Below are 18,635 nucleotides of genomic sequence, written 5' to 3'. Positions count from 1 at the left end.
TGAATCTCTGATCACCTTGTTGAATCAGGTCGGATCTCTGGTGCAATGGATTGCGGCTTGGAGTCCTAGGCGAATGTAGCAAAAGCATTCAAACGCTAAGGGTTCGAACACCAACTGGGTCAATTTTATCCCTCCTCTATTTTATAACTAATTGAAACAGTAACCAGCAATCCTGCTTCTCCATCACCAGAAACATTTACCAAAATGGCAGTGAAAGAAAGTCTACTTAAACAGAGACTGTTTGCTTTGAAAATGTTGCATAGTCTATGCCCAAGAGGAAATTCCCAATGATACTGCTGAAAATGTAATTTAGGAGTTAGTAATAGTATTTGGCCCTTTATTAATTTCACTGTGTCATTTTAAACACGTGATTTCTATGTCATCCGAAAATGAGATAGTACAAATTTCCGGAGTTATAATGGATTACGTGTGCTGCTGAAATTTCAAATGCTTATAATATCAATTCAGTATTAAACTCTAGAATATTGATTGCTAATATATGTAATTATATAAATATACAAAGTGTAGGTCAGTGTACGTCCACATTTGTTTAGCTGATTTTAAGGTAGAGTATAGCAGAGCCTGGATAGCTCAGTCGGTAGAGCATCAGACTTTTAATCTGAGGGTCCAGGGTTCAAGTCCCTGTTCAGGCGGTTGTTTCCTTTAAAGAAAAAGTACTCTAATTGTATGCTCTTTTTGTGGACCCCTGCATGACGAATAAGATATTCCATTACTAAAATTGCAAAAACGCCTTTCATGGAGTTGTGAAATACACATCTGTCTCACATATTATGTGCCATTTGACTAAACTTAAGTCGTACGTAGATTTACCAATGGTATCATGTAGTCTGAGACGGTGAATATCATTTCACCAATTCAATATTCAAAATATAGCCATGGTTATAGTATCAAATGAACTTTATAAAGCTGATCAACAGCTAATAGCTCATTATTTCATTTCAGAACATCTCTGCACCTCATTATAGCAGATTGGCTCTGTGGCGCAATGGATAGCGCATTGGACTTCTAGGTGAATGTAAAAAAGATATTCAAAGGTTGTGGGTTCGAATCCCACCAGAGTCAGTTTTATCCCTGTTATCCTGTTATCCCAAGTACCAATTCATTATTATATTCTCTGTATTTAGTACTAATACCGGCAACCATCTTAACCCCTTGCGTGCTGATGACAGAACGGTTCCGTCATCAGCTACGGGTGAGCTGTGCTGATGACGAAACCGTTCCGTCATGACTCCGCCCGCGCAAGGCGTAGTCAGCACAGGCGGAAATACGCCCCGCACTCAAGGGGTTAAAAAACGTAGTGATAGTTGGGACACTTCCTAATGTTGATAATGTCATTTTGTGGGGTGCTGCCTCAGAGCCTGGATAGCTCAGTCGGTAGAGCATCAGACTTTTAATCTGAGGGCCCAGGGTTCAAGTCCCTGTTCAGGCGGCTTGGTTAAAGAAAATGTATATCAATTGCATACTCTTTTCAGGATCCAATGAATGGGAATTCCAATTACAGATGGTTCAAAAAAGTCTTGATCGAGTCCTTACATACCCATCTGTGCTCTACTTTCTTTGACAAGGGTTAAGAAGACTTACCCAAACTGTATCATGTAGTTTGACATGTTGATTATCTTTTATCCAATTCAATGTTCAAAATGTAAGCTAGTGTCGGATTAATTTGATAAAGTTGGTCAACAACTTATAGGTCATCTTTTTATTTGTGAATCTCTGATCACCTTGTTGAATCAGGTCGGATCTCTGGTGCAATGGATTGCGGCTTGGAGTCCTAGGCGAATGTAGCAAAAGCATTCAAACGCTAAGGGTTCGAACACCAACTGGGTCAATTTTATCCCTCCTCTATTTTATAACTAATTGAAACAGTAACCAGCAATCCTGCTTCTCCATCACCAGAAACATTTACCAAAATGGCAGTGAAAGAAAGTCTACTTAAACAGAGACTGTTTGCTTTGAAAATGTTGCATAGTCTATGCCCAAGAGGAAATTCCCAATGATACTGCTGAAAATGTAATTTAGGAGTTAGTAATAGTATTTGGCCCTTTATTAATTTCACTGTGTCATTTTAAACACGTGATTTCTATGTCATCCGAAAATGAGATAGTACAAATTTCCGGAGTTATAATGGATTACGTGTGCTGCTGAAATTTCAAATGCTTATAATATCAATTCAGTATTAAACTCTAGAATATTGATTGCTAATATATGTAATTATATAAATATACAAAGTGTAGGTCAGTGTACGTCCACATTTGTTTAGCTGATTTTAAGGTAGAGTATAGCAGAGCCTGGATAGCTCAGTCGGTAGAGCATCAGACTTTTAATCTGAGGGTCCAGGGTTCAAGTCCCTGTTCAGGCGGTTGTTTCCTTTAAAGAAAAAGTACTCTAATTGTATGCTCTTTTTGTGGACCCCTGCATGACGAATAAGATATTCCATTACTAAAATTGCAAAAACGTCTTTCATGGAGTTGTGAAATACACATCTGTCTCACATATTATGTGCCATTTGACTAAACTTAAGTCGTACGTAGATTTACCAATGGTATCATGTAGTCTGAGACGGTGAATATCATTTCACCAATTCAATATTCAAAATATAGCCATGGTTATAGTATCAAATGAACTTTATAAAGCTGATCAACAGCTAATAGCTCATTATTTCATTTCAGAACATCTCTGCACCTCATTATAGCAGATTGGCTCTGTGGCGCAATGGATAGCGCATTGGACTTCTAGGTGAATGTAAAATAGATATTCAAAGGTTGTGGGTTCGAATCCCACCAGAGTCAGTTTTATCCCTGTTATCCTGTTATCCCAAGTACCAACTCATTATTATATTCTCTGTATTTAGTACTAATACCGGCAACCATCTTAACCCCTTGCGTGCTGATGACAGAACGTTTCCGTCATCAGCTACGGGTGAGCTGTGCTGATGACGAAACCGTTCCGTCATGACTCCGCCCGCGCAAGGCGGAGTCAGCACAGGCGGAAAACACGCCCCGCACGCAAGGGGTTAAAAAACGTAGTGATAGTTGGGACACTTCCTAATGTTGATAATGTCATTTTGTGGGGTGCTGCCTCAGAGCCTGGATAGCTCAGTCGGTAGAGCATCAGACTTTTAATCTGAGGGCCCAGGGTTCAAGTCCCTGTTCAGGCGGCTTGGTTAAAGAAAATGTATATCAATTGCATACTCTTTTCAGGATCCAATGAATGGGAATTCCAATTACAGATGGTTCAAAAAAGTCTTGATCGAGTCCTTACATACCCATCTGTGCTCTACTTTCTTTGACAAGGGTTAAGAAGACTTACCCAAACTGTATCATGTAGTTTGACATGTTGATTATCTTTTATCCAATTCAATGTTCAAAATGTAAGCTAGTGTCGGATTAATTTGATAAAGTTGGTCAACAACTTATAGGTCATCTTTTTATTTGTGAATCTCTGATCACCTTGTTGAATCAGGTCGGATCTCTGGTGCAATGGATTGCGGCTTGGAGTCCTAGGCGAATGTAGCAAAAGCATTCAAACGCTAAGGGTTCGAACACCAACTGGGTCAATTTTATCCCTCCTCTATTTTATAACTAATTGAAACAGTAACCAGCAATCCTGCTTCTCCATCACCAGAAACATTTACCAAAATGGCAGTGAAAGAAAGTCTACTTAAACAGAGACTGTTTGCTTTGAAAATGTTGCATAGTCTATGCCCAAGAGGAAATTCCCAATGATACTGCTGAAAATGTAATTTAGGAGTTAGTAATAGTATTTGGCCCTTTATTAATTTCACTGTGTCATTTTAAACACGTGATTTCTATGTCATCCGAAAATGAGATAGTACAAATTTCCGGAGTTATAATGGATTACGTGTGCTGCTGAAATTTCAAATGCTTATAATATCAATTCAGTATTAAACTCTAGAATATTGATTGCTAATATATGTAATTATATAAATATACAAAGTGTAGGTCAGTGTACGTCCACATTTGTTTAGCTGATTTTAAGGTAGAGTATAGCAGAGCCTGGATAGCTCAGTCGGTAGAGCATCAGACTTTTAATCTGAGGGTCCAGGGTTCAAGTCCCTGTTCAGGCGGTTGTTTCCTTTAAAGAAAAAGTACTCTAATTGTATGCTCTTTTTGTGGACCCCTGCATGACGAATAAGATATTCCATTACTAAAATTGCAAAAACGTCTTTCATGGAGTTGTGAAATACACATCTGTCTCACATATTATGTGCCATTTGACTAAACTTAAGTCGTACGTAGATTTACCAATGGTATCATGTAGTCTGAGACGGTGAATATCATTTCACCAATTCAATATTCAAAATATAGCCATGGTTATAGCATCAAATGAACTTTATAAAGCTGATCAACAGCTAATAGCTCATTATTTCATTTCAGAACATCTCTGCACCTCATTATAGCAGATTGGCTCTTTGGCGCAATGGATAGCGCATTGGACTTCTAGGTGAATGTAAAATAGATATTCAAAGGTTGTGGGTTCGAATCCCACCAGAGTCAGTTTTATCCCTGTTATCCTGTTATCCCAAGTACCAACTCATTATTATATTCTCTGTATTTAGTACTAATACCGGCAACCATCTTAACCCCTTGCGTGCTGATGACAGAACGTTTCCGTCATCAGCTACGGGTGAGCTGTGCTGATGACGAAACCGTTCCGTCATGACTCCGCCCGCGCAAGGCGGAGTCAGCACAGGCGGAAAATACGCCCCGCACGCAAGGGGTTAAAAAACGTAGTGATAGTTGGGACACTTCCTAATGTTGATAATGTCATTTTGTGGGGTGCTGCCTCAGAGCCTGGATAGCTCAGTCGGTAGAGCATCAGACTTTTAATCTGAGGGCCCAGGGTTCAAGTCCCTGTTCAGGCGGCTTGGTTAAAGAAAATGTATATCAATTGCATACTCTTTTCAGGATCCAATGAATGGGAATTCCAATTACAGATGGTTCAAAAAAGTCTTGATCGAGTCCTTACATACCCATCTGTGCTCTACTTTCTTTGACAAGGGTTAAGAAGACTTACCCAAACTGTATCATGTAGTTTGACATGTTGATTATCTTTTATCCAATTCAATGTTCAAAATGTAAGCTAGTGTCAGATTAATTTGATAAAGTTGGTCAACAACTTATAGGTCATCTTTTTATTTGTGAATCTCTGATCACCTTGTTGAATCAGGTCGGATCTCTGGTGCAATGGATTGCGGCTTGGAGTCCTAGGCGAATGTAGCAAAAGCATTCAAACGCTAAGGGTTCGAACACCAACTGGGTCAATTTTATCCCTCCTCTATTTTATAACTAATTGAAACAGTAACCAGCAATCCTGCTTCTCCATCACCAGAAACATTTACCAAAATGGCAGTGAAAGAAAGTCTACTTAAACAGAGACTGTTTGCTTTGAAAATGTTGCATAGTCTATGCCCAAGAGGAAATTCCCAATGATACTGCTGAAAATGTAATTTAGGAGTTAGTAATAGTATTTGGCCCTTTATTAATTTCACAGTGTCATTTTAAACACGTGATTTCTATGTCATCCGAAAATGAGATAGTACAAATTTCCGGAGTTATAATGGATTACGTGTGCTGCTGAAATTTCAAATGCTTAAAATATCAATTCATTATTAAACTCTAGAATATTGATTGCTAATATATGTAATTATATAAATATACAAAGTGTAGGTCAGTGTACGTCCACATTTGTTTAGCTGATTTTAAGGTAGAGTATAGCAGAGCCTGGATAGCTCAGTCGGTAGAGCATCAGACTTTTAATCTGAGGGTCCAGGGTTCAAGTCCCTGTTCAGGCGGTTGTTTCCTTTAAAGAAAAAGTACTCTAATTGTATGCTCTTTTTGTGGACCCCTGCATGACGAATAAGATATTCCATTACTAAAATTGCAAAAATGTCTTTCATGGAGTTGTGAAATACACATCTGTCTCACATATTATGTGCCATTTGACTAAACTTAAGTCGTACGTAGATTTACCAATGGTATCATGTAGTCTGAGACGGTGAATATCATTTCACCAATTCAATATTCAAAATATAGCCATGGTTATAGTATCAAATGAACTTTATAAAGCTGATCAACAGCTAATAGCTCATTATTTCATTTCAGAACATCTCTGCACCTCATTATAGCAGATTGGCTCTGTGGCGCAATGGATAGCGCATTGGACTTCTAGGTGAATGTAAAAAAGATATTCAAAGGTTGTGGGTTCGAATCCCACCAGAGTCAGTTTTATCGCTGTTATCCTGTTATCCCAAGTACCAATTCATTATTATATTCTCTGTATTTAGTACTAATACCGGCAACCATCTTAACCCCTTGCGTGCTGATGACAGAATGGTTCCGTCATCAGCTACGGGTGAGCTGTGCTGATGACGAAACCGTTCCGTCATGACTCCGCCCGCGCAAGGCGTAGTCAGCACAGGCGGAAATACGCCCCGCACTCAAGGGGTTAAAAAACGTAGTGATAGTTGGGACACTTCCTAATGTTGATAATGTCATTTTGTGTATAGCTGCCTCAGAGCCTGGATAGCTCAGTCGGTAGAGCATCAGACTTTTAATCCGAGGGTCCAGGGTTCAAGTCCCTGTTCAGGCGGCTTGGTTAAAAAAAATGTATATCAATTGCATACTCTTTTCAGGATCCAATGAATGGGAAGTCCAATTACAGATGGTTCAAAAAAGTCTTGATCGAGTCCTTACATACCCATCTGTGCTCTACTTTCTTTGACAAGGGTTAAGAAGACTTACCCAAACTGTATCATGTAGTTTGACATGTTGATTATCTTTTATCCAATTCAATGTTCAAAATGTAAGCTAGTGTCGGATTAATTTGATAAAGTTGGTCAACAACTTATAGGTCATCTTTTTATTTGTGAATCTCTGATCACCTTGTTGAATCAGGTCGGATCTCTGGTGCAATGGATTGCGGCTTGGAGTCCTAGGCGAATGTAGCAAAAGCATTCAAACGCTAAGGGTTCGAACACCAACTGGGTCAATTTTATCCCTCCTCTATTTTATAACTAATTGAAACAGTAACCAGCAATCCTGCTTCTCCATCACCAGAAACATTTACCAAAATGGCAGTGAAAGAAAGTCTACTTAAACAGAGACTGTTTGCTTTGAAAATGTTGCATAGTCTATGCCCAAGAGGAAATTCCCAATGATACTGCTGAAAATGTAATTTAGGAGTTAGTAATAGTATTTGGCCCTTTATTAATTTCACTGTGTCATTTTAAACACGTGATTTCTATGTCATCCGAAAATGAGATAGTACAAATTTCCGGAGTTATAATGGATTACGTGTGCTGCTGAAATTTCAAATGCTTATAATATCAATTCAGTATTAAACTCTAGAATATTGATTGCTAATATATGTAATTATATAAATATACAAAGTGTAGGTCAGTGTACGTCCACATTTGTTTAGCTGATTTTAAGGTAGAGTATAGCGGAGCCTGGATAGCTCAGTCGGTAGAGCATCAGACTTTTAATCTGAGGGTCCAGGGTTCAAGTCCCTGTTCAGGCGGTTGTTTCCTTTAAAGAAAAAGTACTCTAATTGTATGCTCTTTTTGTGGACCCCTGCATGACGAATAAGATATTCCATTACTAAAATTGCAAAAACGTCTTTCATGGAGTTGTGAAATACACATCTGTCTCACATATTATGTGCCATTTGACTAAACTTAAGTCGTACGTAGATTTACCAATGGTATCATGTAGTCTGAGACGGTGAATATCATTTCACCAATTCAATATTCAAAATATAGCCATGGTTATAGTATCAAATGAACTTTATAAAGCTGATCAACAGCTAATAGCTCATTATTTCATTTCAGAACATCTCTGCACCTCATTATAGCAGATTGGCTCTGTGGCGCAATGGATAGCGCATTGGACTTCTAGGTGAATGTAAAAAAGATATTCAAAGGTTGTGGGTTCGAATCCCACCAGAGTCAGTTTTATCCCTGTTATCCTGTTATCCCAAGTACCAATTCATTATTATATTCTCTGTATTTAGTACTAATACCGGCAACCATCTTAACCCCTTGCGTGCTGATGACAGAACGGTTCCGTCATCAGCTACGGGTGAGCTGTGCTGATGACGAAACCGTTCCGTCATGACTCCGCCCGCGCAAGGCGTAGTCAGCACAGGCGGAAATACGCCCCGCACTCAAGGGGTTAAAAAACGTAGTGATAGTTGGGACACTTCCTAATGTTGATAATGTCATTTTGTGGGGTGCTGCCTCAGAGCCTGGATAGCTCAGTCGGTAGAGCATCAGACTTTTAATCTGAGGGCCCAGGGTTCAAGTCCCTGTTCAGGCGGCTTGGTTAAAGAAAATGTATATCAATTGCATACTCTTTTCAGGATCCAATGAATGGGAATTCCAATTACAGATGGTTCAAAAAAGTCTTGATCGAGTCCTTACATACCCATCTGTGCTCTACTTTCTTTGACAAGGGTTAAGAAGACTTACCCAAACTGTATCATGTAGTTTGACATGTTGATTATCTTTTATCCAATTCAATGTTCAAAATGTAAGCTAGTGTCGGATTAATTTGATAAAGTTGGTCAACAACTTATAGGTCATCTTTTTATTTGTGAATCTCTGATCACCTTGTTGAATCAGGTCGGATCTCTGGTGCAATGGATTGCGGCTTGGAGTCCTAGGCGAATGTAGCAAAAGCATTCAAACGCTAAGGGTTCGAACACCAACTGGGTCAATTTTATCCCTCCTCTATTTTATAACTAATTGAAACAGTAACCAGCAATCCTGCTTCTCCATCACCAGAAACATTTACCAAAATGGCAGTGAAAGAAAGTCTACTTAAACAGAGACTGTTTGCTTTGAAAATGTTGCATAGTCTATGCCCAAGAGGAAATTCCCAATGATACTGCTGAAAATGTAATTTAGGAGTTAGTAATAGTATTTGGCCCTTTATTAATTTCACTGTGTCATTTTAAACACGTGATTTCTATGTCATCCGAAAATGAGATAGTACAAATTTCCGGAGTTATAATGGATTACGTGTGCTGCTGAAATTTCAAATGCTTATAATATCAATTCAGTATTAAACTCTAGAATATTGATTGCTAATATATGTAATTATATAAATATACAAAGTGTAGGTCAGTGTACGTCCACATTTGTTTAGCTGATTTTAAGGTAGAGTATAGCAGAGCCTGGATAGCTCAGTCGGTAGAGCATCAGACTTTTAATCTGAGGGTCCAGGGTTCAAGTCCCTGTTCAGGCGGTTGTTTCCTTTAAAGAAAAAGTACTCTAATTGTATGCTCTTTTTGTGGACCCCTGCATGACGAATAAGATATTCCATTACTAAAATTGCAAAAACGTCTTTCATGGAGTTGTGAAATACACATCTGTCTCACATATTATGTGCCATTTGACTAAACTTAAGTCATACGTAGATTTACCAATGGTATCATGTAGTCTGAGACGGTGAATATCATTTCACCAATTCAATATTCAAAATATAGCCATGGTTATAGTATCAAATGAACTTTATAAAGCTGATCAACAGCTAATAGCTCATTATTTCATTTCAGAACATCTCTGCACCTCATTATAGCAGATTGGCTCTGTGGCGCAATGGATAGCGCATTGGACTTCTAGGTGAATGTAAAATAGATATTCAAAGGTTGTGGGTTCGAATCCCACCAGAGTCAGTTTTATCCCTGTTATCCTGTTATCCCAAGTACCAACTCATTATTATATTCTCTGTATTTAGTACTAATACCGGCAACCATCTTAACCCCTTGCGTGCTGATGACAGAACGTTTCCGTCATCAGCTACGGGTGAGCTGTGCTGATGACGAAACCGTTCCGTCATGACTCCGCCCGCGCAAGGCGGAGTCAGCACAGGCGGAAAATACGCCCCGCACGCAAGGGGTTAAAAAACGTAGTGATAGTTGGGACACTTCCTAATGTTGATAATGTCATTTTGTGGGGTGCTGCCTCAGAGCCTGGATAGCTCAGTCGGTAGAGCATCAGACTTTTAATCTGAGGGCCCAGGGTTCAAGTCCCTGTTCAGGCGGCTTGGTTAAAGAAAATGTATATCAATTGCATACTCTTTTCAGGATCCAATGAATGGGAATTCCAATTACAGATGGTTCAAAAAAGTCTTGATCGAGTCCTTACATACCCATCTGTGCTCTACTTTCTTTGACAAGGGTTAAGAAGACTTACCCAAACTGTATCATGTAGTTTGACATGTTGATTATCTTTTATCCAATTCAATGTTCAAAATGTAAGCTAGTGTCCGATTAATTTGATAAAGTTGGTCAACAACTTATAGGTCATCTTTTTATTTGTGAATCTCTGATCACCTTGTTGAATCAGGTCGGATCTCTGGTGCAATGGATTGCGGCTTGGAGTCCTAGGCGAATGTAGCAAAAGCATTCAAACGCTAAGGGTTCGAACACCAACTGGGTCAATTTTATCCCTCCTCTATTTTATAACTAATTGAAACAGTAACCAGCAATCCTGCTTCTCCATCACCAGAAACATTTACCAAAATGGCAGTGAAAGAAAGTCTACTTAAACAGAGACTGTTTGCTTTGAAAATGTTGCATAGTCTATGCCCAAGAGGAAATTCCCAATGATACTGCTGAAAATGTAATTTAGGAGTTAGTAATAGTATTTGGCCCTTTATTAATTTCACAGTGTCATTTTAAACACGTGATTTCTATGTCATCCGAAAATGAGATAGTACAAATTTCCGGAGTTATAATGGATTACGTGTGCTGCTGAAATTTCAAATGCTTAAAATATCAATTCATTATTAAACTCTAGAATATTGATTGCTAATATATGTACTTATATAAATATACAAAGTGTAGGTCAGTGTACGTCCACATTTGTTTAGCTGATTTTAAGGTAGAGTATAGCAGAGCCTGGATAGCTCAGTCGGTAGAGCATCAGACTTTTAATCTGAGGGTCCACGGTTCAAGTCCCTGTTCAGGCGGTTGTTTCCTTTAAAGAAAAAGTACTCTAATTGTATGCTCTTTTTGTGGACCCCTGCATGACGAATAAGATATTCCATTACTAAAATTGCAAAAACGTCTTTCATGGAGTTGTGAAATACACATCTGTCTCACATATTATGTGCCATTTGACTAAACTTAAGTCGTACGTAGATTTACCAATGGTATCATGTAGTCTGAGACGGTGAATATCATTTCACCAATTCAATATTCAAAATATAGCCATGGTTATAGTATCAAATGAACTTTATAAAGCTGATCAACAGCTAATAGCTCATTATTTCATTTCAGAACATCTCTGCACCTCATTATAGCAGATTGGCTCTGTGGCGCAATGGATAGCGTATTGGACTTCTAGGTGAATGTAAAAAAGATATTCAAAGGTTGTGGGTTCGAATCCCACCAGAGTCAGTTTTATCCCTGTTATCCTGTTATCCCAAGTACCAATTCATTATTATATTCTCTGTATTTAGTACTAATACCGGCAACCATCTTAACCCCTTGCGTGCTGATGACAGAACGTTTCCGTCATCAGCTACGGGTGAGCTGTGCTGATGACGAAACCGTTCCGTCATGACTCCGCCCGCGCAAGGCGGAGTCAGCACAGGCGGAAAATACGCCCCGCACGCAAGGGGTTAAAAAACGTAGTGATAGTTGGGACACTTCCTAATGTTGATAATGTCATTTTGTGTATTGCTGCCTCAGAGCCTGGATAGCTCAGTCGGTAGAGCATCAGACTTTTAATCCGAGGGTCCAGGGTTCAAGTCCCTGTTCAGGCGGCTTGGTTAAAAAAAATGTATATCAATTGCATACTCTTTTCAGGATCCAATGAATGGGAAGTCCAATTACAGATGGTTCAAAAAAGTCTTGATCGAGTCCTTACATACCCATCTGTGCTCTACTTTCTTTGACAAGGGTTAAGAAGACTTACCCAAACTGTATCATGTAGTTTGACATGTTGATTATCTTTTATCCAATTCAATGTTCAAAATGTAAGCTAGTGTCGGATTAATTTGATAAAGTTGGTCAACAACTTATAGGTCATCTTTTTATTTGTGAATCTCTGATCACCTTGTTGAATCAGGTCGGATCTCTGGTGCAATGGATTGCGGCTTGGAGTCCTAGGCGAATGTAGCAAAAGCATTCAAACGCTAAGGGTTCGAACACCAACTGGGTCAATTTTATCCCTCCTCTATTTTATAACTAATTGAAACAGTAACCAGCAATCCTGCTTCTCCATCACCAGAAACATTTACCAAAATGGCAGTGAAAGAAAGTCTACTTAAACAGAGACTGTTTGCTTTGAAAATGTTGCATAGTCTATGCCCAAGAGGAAATTCCCAATGATACTGCTGAAAATGTAATTTAGGAGTTAGTAATAGTATTTGGCCCTTTATTAATTTCACAGTGTCATTTTAAACACGTGATTTCTATGTCATCCGAAAATGAGATAGTACAAATTTCCGGAGTTATAATGGATTACGTGTGCTGCTGAAATTTCAAATGCTTATAATATCAATTCAGTATTAAACTCTAGAATATTGATTGCTAATATATGTAATTATATAAATATACAAAGTGTAGGTCAGTGTACGTCCACATTTGTTTAGCTGATTTTAAGGTAGAGTATAGCAGAGCCTGGATAGCTCAGTTGGTAGAGCATCAGACTTTTAATCTGAGGGTCCAGGGTTCAAGTCCCTGTTCAGGCGGTTGTTTCCTTTAAAGAAAAAGTACTCTAATTGTATGCTCTTTTTGTGGACCCCTGCATGACGAATAAGATATTCCATTACTAAAATTGCAAAAACGTCTTTCATGGAGTTGTGAAATACACATCTGTCTCACATATTATGTGCCATTTGACTAAACTTAAGTCGTACGTAGATTTACCAATGGTATCATGTAGTCTGAGACGGTGAATATCATTTCACCAATTCAATATTCAAAATATAGCCATGGTTATAGCATCAAATGAACTTTATAAAGCTGATCAACAGCTAATAGCTCATTATTTCATTTCAGAACATCTCTGCACCTCATTATAGCAGATTGGCTCTTTGGCGCAATGGATAGCGCATTGGACTTCTAGGTGAATGTAAAATAGATATTCAAAGGTTGTGGGTTCGAATCCCACCAGAGTCAGTTTTATCCCTGTTATCCTGTTATCCCAAGTACCAATTCATTATTATATTCTCTGTATTTAGTACTAATACCGGCAACCATCTTAACCCCTTGCGTGCTGATGACAGAACGGTTCCATCATCAGCTACGGGTGAGCTGTGCTGATGACGAAACCGTTCCGTCATGACTCCGCCCGCGCAAGGCGTAGTCAGCACAGGCGGAAATACGCCCCGCACTCAAGGGGTTAAAAAACGTAGTGATAGTTGGGACACTTCCTAATGTTGATAATGTCATTTTGTGGGGTGCTGCCTCAGAGCCTGGATAGCTCAGTCGGTAGAGCATCAGACTTTTAATCTGAGGGCCCAGGGTTCAAGTCCCTGTTCAGGCGGCTTGGTTAAAGAAAATGTATATCAATTGCATACTCTTTTCAGGATCCAATGAATGGGAATTCCAATTACAGATGGTTCAAAAAAGTCTTGATCGAGTCCTTACATACCCATCTGTGCTCTACTTTCTTTGACAAGGGTTAAGAAGACTTACCCAAACTGTATCATGTAGTTTGACATGTTGATTATCTTTTATCCAATTCAATGTTCAAAATGTAAGCTAGTGTCGGATTAATTTGATAAAGTTGGTCAACAACTTATAGGTCATCTTTTTATTTGTGAATCTCTGATCACCTTGTTGAATCAGGTCGGATCTCTGGTGCAATGGATTGCGGCTTGGAGTCCTAGGCGAATGTAGCAAAAGCATTCAAACGCTAAGGGTTTGAACACCAACTGGGTCAATTTTATCCCTCCTCTATTTTATAACTAATTGAAACAGTAACCAGCAATCCTGCTTCTCCATCACCAGAAACATTTACCAAAATGGCAGTGAAAGAAAGTCTACTTAAACAGAGACTGTTTGCTTTGAAAATGTTGCATAGTCTATGCCCAAGAGGAAATTCCCAATGATACTGCTGAAAATGTAATTTAGGAGTTAGTAATAGTATTTGGCCCTTTATTAATTTCACTGTGTCATTTTAAACTTGTGATTTCTATGTCATCCGAAAATGAGATAGTACAAATTTCCGGAGTTATAATGGATTACGTGTGCTGCTGAAATTTCAAATGCTTATAATATCAATTCAGTATTAAACTCTAGAATATTGATTGCTAATATATGTAATTATATAAATATACAAAGTGTAGGTCAGTGTACGTCCACATTTGTTTAGCTGATTTTAAGGTAGAGTATAGCAGAGCCTGGATAGCTCAGTCGGTAGAGCATCAGACTTTTAATCTGAGGGTCCAGGGTTCAAGTCCCTGTTCAGGCGGTTGTTTCCTTTAAAGAAAAAGTACTCTAATTGTATGCTCTTTTTGTGGACCCCTGCATGACGAATAAGATATTCCATTACTAAAATTGCAAAAACGTCTTTCATGGAGTTGTGAAATACACATCTGTCTCACATATTATGTGCCATTTGACTAAACTTAAGTCGTACGTAGATTTACCAATGGTATCATGTAGTCTGAGACGGTGAATATCATTTCACCAATTCAATATTCAAAATATAGCCATGGTTATAGTATCAAATGAACTTTATAAAGCTGATCAACAGCTAATAGCTCATTATTTCATTTCAGAACATCTCTGCACCTCATTATAGCAGATTGGCTCTGTGGCGCAATGGATAGCGCATTGGACTTCTAGGTGAATGTAAAATAGATATTCAAAGGTTGTGGGTTCGAATCCCACCAGAGTCAGTTTTATCCCTGTTATCCTGTTATCCCAAGTACCAACTCATTATTATATTCTCTGTATTTAGTACTAATACCGGCAACCATCTTAACCCCTTGCGTGCTGATGACAGAACGTTTCCGTCATCAGCTACGGGTGAGCTGTGCTGATGACGAAACCGTTCCGTCATGACTCCGCCCGCGCAAGGCGGAGTCAGCACAGGCGGAAAACACGCCCCGCACGCAAGGGGTTAAAAAACGTAGTGATAGTTGGGACACTTCCTAATGTTGATAATGTCATTTTGTGGGGTGCTGCCTCAGAGCCTGGATAGCTCAGTCGGTAGAGCATCAGACTTTTAATCTGAGGGCCCAGGGTTCAAGTCCCTGTTCAGGCGGCTTGGTTAAAGAAAATGTATATCAATTGCATACTCTTTTCAGGATCCAATGAATGGGAATTCCAATTACAGATGGTTCAAAAAAGTCTTGATCGAGTCCTTACATACCCATCTGTGCTCTACTTTCTTTGACAAGGGTTAAGAAGACTTACCCAAACTGTATCATGTAGTTTGACATGTTGATTATCTTTTATCCAATTCAATGTTCAAAATGTAAGCTAGTGTCGGATTAATTTGATAAAGTTGGTCAACAACTTATAGGTCATCTTTTTATTTGTGAATCTCTGATCACCTTGTTGAATCAGGTCGGATCTCTGGTGCAATGGATTGTGGCTTGGAGTCCTAGGCGAATGTAGCAAAAGCATTCAAACGCTAAGGGTTCGAACACCAACTGGGTCAATTTTATCCCTCCTCTATTTTATAACTAATTGAAACAGTAACCAGCAATCCTGCTTCTCCATCACCAGAAACATTTACCAAAATGGCAGTGAAAGAAAGTCTACTTAAACAGAGACTGTTTGCTTTGAAAATGTTGCATAGTCTATGCCCAAGAGGAAATTCCCAATGATACTGCTGAAAATGTAATTTAGGAGTTAGTAATAGTATTTGGCCCTTTATTAATTTCACTGTGTCATTTTAAACACGTGATTTCTATGTCATCCGAAAATGAGATAGTACAAATTTCCGGAGTTATAATGGATTACGTGTGCTGCTGAAATTTCAAATGCTTATAATATCAATTCAGTATTAAACTCTAGAATATTGATTGCTAATATATGTAATTATATAAATATACAAAGTGTAGGTCAGTGTACGTCCACATTTGTTTAGCTGATTTTAAGGTAGAGTATAGCAGAGCCTGGATAGCTCAGTCGGTAGAGCATCAGACTTTTAATCTGAGGGTCCAGGGTTCAAGTCCCTGTTCAGGCGGTTGTTTCCTTTAAAGAAAAAGTACTCTAATTGTATGCTCTTTTTGTGGACCCCTGCATGACGAATAAGATATTCCATTACTAAAATTGCAAAAACGTCTTTCATGGAGTTGTGAAATACACATCTGTCTCACATATTATGTGCCATTTGACTAAACTTAAGTCGTACGTAGATTTACCAATGGTATCATGTAGTCTGAGACGGTGAATATCATTTCACCAATTCAATATTCAAAATATAGCCATGGTTATAGCATCAAATGAACTTTATAAAGCTGATCAACAGCTAATAGCTCATTATTTCATTTCAGAACATCTCTGCACCTCATTATAGCAGATTGGCTCTTTGGCGCAATGGATAGCGCATTGGACTTCTAGGTGAATGTAAAATAGATATTCAAAGGTTGTGGGTTCGAATCCCACCAGAGTCAGTTTTATCCCTGTTATCCTGTTATCCCAAGTACCAACTCATTATTATATTCTCTGTATTTAGTACTAATACCGGCAACCATCTTAACCCCTTGCGTGCTGATGACAGAACGTTTCCGTCATCAGCTACGGGTGAGCTGTGCTGATGACGAAACCGTTCCGTCATGACTCCGCCCGCGCAAGGCGGAGTCAGCACAGGCGGAAAATACGCCCCGCACGCAAGGGGTTAAAAAACGTAGTGATAGTTGGGACACTTCCTAATGTTGATAATGTCATTTTGTGGGGTGCTGCCTCAGAGCCTGGATAGCTCAGTCGGTAGAGCATCAGACTTTTAATCTGAGGGCCCAGGGTTCAAGTCCCTGTTCAGGCGGCTTGGTTAAAGAAAATGTATATCAATTGCATACTCTTTTCAGGATCCAATGAATGGGAATTCCAATTACAGATGGTTCAAAAAAGTCTTGATCGAGTCCTTACATACCCATCTGTGCTCTACTTTCTTTGACAAGGGTTAAGAAGACTTACCCAAACTGTATCATGTAGTTTGACATGTTGATTATCTTTTATCCAATTCAATGTTCAAAATGTAAGCTAGTGTCCGATTAATTTGATAAAGTTGGTCAACAACTTATAGGTCATCTTTTTATTTGTGAATCTCTGATCACCTTGTTGAATCAGGTCGGATCTCTGGTGCAATGGATTGCGGCTTGGAGTCCTAGGCGAATGTAGCAAAAGCATTCAAACGCTAAGGGTTCGAACACCAACTGGGTCAATTTTATCCCTCCTCTATTTTATAACTAATTGAAACAGTAACCAGCAATCCTGCTTCTCCATCACCAGAAACATTTACCAAAATGGCAGTGAAAGAAAGTCTACTTAAACAGAGACTGTTTGCTTTGAAAATGTTGCATAGTCTATGCCCAAGAGGAAATTCCCAATGATACTGCTGAAAATGTAATTTAGGAGTTAGTAATAGTATTTGGCCCTTTATTAATTTCACAGTGTCATTTTAAACACGTGATTTCTATGTCATCCGAAAATGAGATAGTACAAATTTCCGGAGTTATAATGGATTACGTGTGCTGCTGAAATTTCAAATGCTTAAAATATCAATTCATTATTAAACTCTAGAATATTGATTGCTAATATATGTACTTATATAAATATACAAAGTGTAGGTCAGTGTACGTCCACATTTGTTTAGCTGATTTTAAGGTAGAGTATAGCAGAGCCTGGATAGCTCAGTCGGTAGAGCATCAGACTTTTAATCTGAGGGTCCACGGTTCAAGTCCCTGTTCAGGCGGTTGTTTCCTTTAAAGAAAAAGTACTCTAATTGTATGCTCTTTTTGTGGACCCCTGCATGACGAATAAGATATTCCATTACTAAAATTGCAAAAACGTCTTTCATGGAGTTGTGAAATACACATCTGTCTCACATATTATGTGCCATTTGACTAAACTTAAGTCGTACGTAGATTTACCAATGGTATCATGTAGTCTGAGACGGTGAATATCATTTCACCAATTCAATATTCAAAATATAGCCATGGTTATAGTATCAAATGAACTTTATAAAGCTGATCAACAGCTAATAGCTCATTATTTCATTTCAGAACATCTCTGCACCTCATTATAGCAGATTGGCTCTGTGGCGCAATGGATAGCGTATTGGACTTCTAGGTGAATGTAAAAAAGATATTCAAAGGTTGTGGGTTCGAATCCCACCAGAGTCAGTTTTATCCCTGTTATCCTGTTATCCCAAGTACCAATTCATTATTATATTCTCTGTATTTAGTACTAATACCGGCAACCATCTTAACCCCTTGCGTGCTGATGACAGAACGTTTCCGTCATCAGCTACGGGTGAGCTGTGCTGATGACGAAACCGTTCCGTCATGACTCCGCCCGCGCAAGGCGGAGTCAGCACAGGCGGAAAATACGCCCCGCACGCAAGGGGTTAAAAAACGTAGTGATAGTTGGGACACTTCCTAATGTTGATAATGTCATTT

At 38.8% G+C, this 18,635-nt stretch overlaps 12 non-coding genes across 12 annotated transcripts; all 12 read left to right on the top strand.

The window, feature by feature from the left end:
* The first annotated feature begins 992 nt into the window (after window positions 1-992).
* On the top strand, window positions 993-1,083 carry TRNAR-UCU (transfer RNA arginine (anticodon UCU)). Its single transcript is given in 2 exon segments — window positions 993-1,029; window positions 1,048-1,083. It is a non-coding gene; the product is annotated as a tRNA-Arg (tRNA).
* Window positions 1,084-2,719: 1,636 nt separating this feature from the next.
* On the top strand, window positions 2,720-2,810 carry TRNAR-UCU (transfer RNA arginine (anticodon UCU)). The gene is given in 2 exon segments: window positions 2,720-2,756; window positions 2,775-2,810. It is a non-coding gene; the product is annotated as a tRNA-Arg (tRNA).
* Window positions 2,811-4,447: 1,637 nt separating this feature from the next.
* On the top strand, window positions 4,448-4,538 carry TRNAR-UCU (transfer RNA arginine (anticodon UCU)). The gene is given in 2 exon segments: window positions 4,448-4,484; window positions 4,503-4,538. It is a non-coding gene; the product is annotated as a tRNA-Arg (tRNA).
* Window positions 4,539-6,175: 1,637 nt separating this feature from the next.
* TRNAR-UCU (transfer RNA arginine (anticodon UCU)) lies at window positions 6,176-6,266 on the top strand. Its single transcript is given in 2 exon segments — window positions 6,176-6,212; window positions 6,231-6,266. It is a non-coding gene; the product is annotated as a tRNA-Arg (tRNA).
* Window positions 6,267-7,902: 1,636 nt separating this feature from the next.
* TRNAR-UCU (transfer RNA arginine (anticodon UCU)) lies at window positions 7,903-7,993 on the top strand. Its single transcript is given in 2 exon segments — window positions 7,903-7,939; window positions 7,958-7,993. It is a non-coding gene; the product is annotated as a tRNA-Arg (tRNA).
* A 1,636-nt stretch (window positions 7,994-9,629) lies between these two features.
* On the top strand, window positions 9,630-9,720 carry TRNAR-UCU (transfer RNA arginine (anticodon UCU)). The gene is given in 2 exon segments: window positions 9,630-9,666; window positions 9,685-9,720. It is a non-coding gene; the product is annotated as a tRNA-Arg (tRNA).
* Window positions 9,721-11,357: 1,637 nt separating this feature from the next.
* Window positions 11,358-11,448, top strand: TRNAR-UCU (transfer RNA arginine (anticodon UCU)). Its single transcript is given in 2 exon segments — window positions 11,358-11,394; window positions 11,413-11,448. It is a non-coding gene; the product is annotated as a tRNA-Arg (tRNA).
* A 1,225-nt stretch (window positions 11,449-12,673) lies between these two features.
* TRNAK-UUU (transfer RNA lysine (anticodon UUU)) lies at window positions 12,674-12,746 on the top strand. Its single transcript has one exon. It is a non-coding gene; the product is annotated as a tRNA-Lys (tRNA).
* Window positions 12,747-13,085: 339 nt separating this feature from the next.
* On the top strand, window positions 13,086-13,176 carry TRNAR-UCU (transfer RNA arginine (anticodon UCU)). Its single transcript is given in 2 exon segments — window positions 13,086-13,122; window positions 13,141-13,176. It is a non-coding gene; the product is annotated as a tRNA-Arg (tRNA).
* A 1,636-nt stretch (window positions 13,177-14,812) lies between these two features.
* On the top strand, window positions 14,813-14,903 carry TRNAR-UCU (transfer RNA arginine (anticodon UCU)). Its single transcript is given in 2 exon segments — window positions 14,813-14,849; window positions 14,868-14,903. It is a non-coding gene; the product is annotated as a tRNA-Arg (tRNA).
* Window positions 14,904-16,540: 1,637 nt separating this feature from the next.
* Window positions 16,541-16,631, top strand: TRNAR-UCU (transfer RNA arginine (anticodon UCU)). Its single transcript is given in 2 exon segments — window positions 16,541-16,577; window positions 16,596-16,631. It is a non-coding gene; the product is annotated as a tRNA-Arg (tRNA).
* A 1,637-nt stretch (window positions 16,632-18,268) lies between these two features.
* Window positions 18,269-18,359, top strand: TRNAR-UCU (transfer RNA arginine (anticodon UCU)). The gene is given in 2 exon segments: window positions 18,269-18,305; window positions 18,324-18,359. It is a non-coding gene; the product is annotated as a tRNA-Arg (tRNA).
* The last annotated feature ends 276 nt before the right edge of the window (window positions 18,360-18,635 follow it).

The sequence above is a fragment of the Lissotriton vulgaris genome, chromosome 1_2 (assembly GCF_964263255.1).
Source record: "Lissotriton vulgaris chromosome 1_2, aLisVul1.2, whole genome shotgun sequence".
NCBI lineage: Eukaryota > Metazoa > Chordata > Amphibia > Caudata > Salamandridae > Lissotriton > Lissotriton vulgaris.
The sequence above is the reverse complement of the archived record's forward strand: the minus strand, read 5'-3'. Positions and strand labels throughout refer to the sequence as shown.